The sequence below is a fragment of the Anarhichas minor genome, unplaced genomic scaffold (assembly GCF_050575085.1).
Source record: "Anarhichas minor isolate MPS153535 unplaced genomic scaffold, ASM5057508v1 ptg000136l, whole genome shotgun sequence".
NCBI classification, from domain to species: Eukaryota; Metazoa; Chordata; class Actinopteri; order Perciformes; family Anarhichadidae; genus Anarhichas; species Anarhichas minor.
Window position 1 is genome coordinate 17341700 of NW_027466582.1, and position 3864 is coordinate 17345563.

The following is a 3864-nucleotide window of genomic DNA, read 5'->3' on the forward strand; positions in this document are numbered from 1 at the left end:
GCCACATTACACCTGCCTGATGCTTACAGGCACCGCAGGGGCCGGGGGGTAAACAGACAGACGTCCACGATTCAATTTGTTGACATCATTCGGAAACGTATGTGGGAACTGACGGGGGGCTCCGGTGACACGGGGGGGGGGGGGGATTCGCCGTCGCCCCTCGCAGCTGAGTAACACTGAGGTTGTATTGTGCCGCGTCTCAAAGCGCCATTTTAAAAGATTCCCAGTGCATCGTGTCTCTGTTTAGATCGTTGTTTGCTGATCTGCTTCTTGCAGGTGGTTGGGTCAGTGATGTAAATGTTAAGCAACAGTAAGAACAACGTCACTCACTTTGGGACAGGGGAACATATAGGGGACAATTCACATTTTACTTGAACCTGTATGAATCAAGGGGATGGTTTGAAGAGTGTGCAGGCTGCTAAATACTAGCACCCTGCAGCGACCAGCTCAATTGGCCAACCGAAGCAGTGTGGCTCTCGGGATGTCAGTTGGTCCAGGCTGAAATATCTCAACATGTATTAATGGTAAAAAAGAGAAAAAGAAAATATGGTGCCAAGAAAATTGCTCCTCATGACTTTGAGGCTCTCCATACTTTTCATCAAGCGCAACCGTAAGGTTGACATTGGTTGTTTTTATTGAGATGTCACGACAACAACTGGATGGGTTGCCATGAAATTTGGACATTCAGTTACTGTTGTTCCCATCCTACATTTTCTTGACCTCAACATTTTGATTTGTCCAATACTTTTGTGACTAAAAAACCATAGACTGTATAAAAGAAGTCATAGTAGTTATCATGACGTTGCCCATTGGTTTTTGGACTGCCACCATCTTGCTTTTTTTACCACTAATGAATGTATGGAATGCGGTGACGCAGAGACGCCATATATGGTAGCAGCAGAGACCAGTAAACCCCGTAAACCCTGCTTTATGGCCCATTTGACTCTAAATGGACCATAATTTACGAAATGAACATCATGCTTCTCCTCTTCCTCTATCCATCTATTTTGCAAAGGTTACCGTCGCCGTTTGACAAAAAGCTTGCCATTTGTCTCAACTGCAAGTCCAAAATAAGCCGTGTAGGAACAAATTTAAAACATTTGGAACAACTGACTCAATCAGACACTTTTTAAGGCCTAGTCATACTTTCCCAGTGAGGGGCAGCTTTGGTCCGTATGACGTGAATTGTCATCATCCACGTATGTCCACAAGCACCTGCGCAGACCCTATGTGGACGGCCGCGTGCAGCACAACGTTTGTGACACTGTGGACTGTACGCATAGCATGCTCAATTTTTGTTCCACACCAGTCCAGTTTGTGTTGTATGCACCTCTGGTTTGAAGAAGAAGAAAACCAAATGTATGCCTGTCTTGAAGAGGGGTTGTATGAGGAGATCCACCGTCACCCACATTTAAATACTTTGTCTTTAATGATAGACAGCCAAATGGCATTTAACTCCTGGCAAACAACATTATGGTGCATTACCAACTGGAATGGACTGTGGATCGGTAAATGCGCATGCGTGGAATGCCACTACAATGAGGATCTAATAGCTGACCTTAACGGTTAACCTTAAGGTTATGATGCGTTCAAACTCTACTCAGTGAAAATGAGTATCGAGTGAGGGTTATAACACTTTAATTACAATGCTGTCAGGATGTCTTCATGTAATCTTGTAAAATGTCCTTTTCGGTGAGAAACTTGAATAAATCCAGTTGTTTGAAAGAGATGTTTTCACACCAATATAAAGACATATTAGAGATGGATTTATGACCTGTTTAACTTACGAACACTAGCTCTAAGCAGGTAATAAAATATCATTAAATCATTAAAGGTACCAATGTTTTTTTTATCAAAGCAAGTATTTGTATTATGTTTTTATGCAAATATCCACTATAGATGACAATAACAGTAAAGGGATAACGTTTAGAATTTTTGACGGTTTACACTGACTTTAGGATAATAGTGTTTTTGGGACGGTGGTAAAAAAAAAGAGTTCGTCTGGAGCCTTGCTGTCAGTTACAGTTCAAAGAGAGAAAATTGGAACTGGCCAAAGAAATTCCAATTGGTGCGTCTCTAATCTATTTGCAAATAGGTGAAGATGACAATCTATATATAACAGTTAGCGGTAAATTATTTTGAACAAAATGTGGTGTGTGACCTTCCCTTGTTTTATAATAAATAGTTTATTTTGTTGCTTAACATCTGCATCAATGTTCTGAAAACCATTTCCCCCCGGGGCTCATTTTTAATGACCGGAACAGCCAAAACATGAATGAACGATCTGTAATGAGTAACGGTGCTTCCTGTCGAGAGGCAACCTTGCTCAAACTGCTCCACGCTGATATTTCCCTCCCCGAGGTATCTGAAACCATATGTTGCGATAATTTGAATGGCAAAAAGTAGACTGAAAAAAATTGCATTCACTCCTCAAGGGCAAGGCAGGAGTTTCTCTTTCACTTTGCCAGCTTCATAATACTCATCTTACAGATTGAACGTCGTGGACAGTGTGGAATCAACCACAAAACAAGGACCTAGGGTGTACCATGCCTTTGCCCAATGACAGCTGGGCCCCCCCCGCGACCCTGAACAAGATAAGCGGTTCAAGATAATGGATGGATGGATGAAAGTAATTCCTCTCATGTCACAGATTTGTCAGACCATCTATCCCGTGACCTCGCCTGGTTCCAGACCTCTAAATCACAGCCCACATTTAAATGTTTTCTTCAGTAATTTAGATTGTGGTACCCTCTCTCGCTGTCACAAAAACAACCAATCAATCGGAGCTTTGTAGACAGTGTTAAAGGAATATCTAGCTATTTTTGGAAATACCCTTTTTCGCCGTCTTGCCAAGAGTTAGATGAGAAGATCCATAGAACTGGTTAGCTTAGCTTAGCATAAAGACTGGAAGCCGGGGGTTAACAGCTAGCCTGGCTTTGTCCAAAGCTAAAACCAATCAGCAGCTCTAAAGGCCTGGGGGCGGGACGGATAAACACCAAAATAGCTAGACACATGTTGAAAAGGGAAGCCCCCCCCCCCAACACAATTTACATGTTTTGTGTCAAGTGAAAGCCTGTGTTAAAGTGTTAACTGCTACTGTCAGCCTGAAACAGATTATTGCTATTTTTATTTTTTGTGACTCGCTGAAATGAATATCAACGATCCATTTCTTGTTAAATGTAACATCTTGCTTCAGAATATGTAAAGACTTAAAGCAAAAGGCAGCAACTGAGTCTTTTTTCAAAGTTCTTCTTCTGTGAACAAAGACAGCCTTAACAAAAGTAAGGCGGTGCCCTGTGGACACCGGACTGGACTTTTTGTCTTCGTGTTTGGCTTCCAGATAAATAATGGAGCATTTCTGCTACCGCAGAAAAGCATTACATATTAACTGAACAAAAAGACGTGGTAAAATTGGACCCCGTGCTGCAGGTTTGACGAGCTTCCTACAGCAGCCAGGAAACACTGTTCCTGCTGAGAGAGAGAAAACTAAACCTGACAAGCCAACATCTGAACTCTCTGCGCTTCATTCAGACACGCACGCCAAAGTGCTGGGAGACAGCTGCCAGTTAGCTTCCTAACCTTCTCAGAAGTGGCAGGCAGCATCTAGTCCTAAAACATGAAGACAGTTTTCGATAGTTCGGTCAGAAATCTTGAAAAATAACAAATAAATTCACCACACCAACCTTTTCTTCACACGGGGAGCTGGAGTACTTCCTTCTGTGAGTGGAACATCTCCTCAATAAGTGCATTTAAACTAAACATAGAAACAAGATCTCTCTGCATCTCTTCTCACTTCTAAGCAACTAAAAGCACACGGCACAAGTATGTAGAGACTTATTTAGCAGAGTCTTGGCCCAGTTCTGT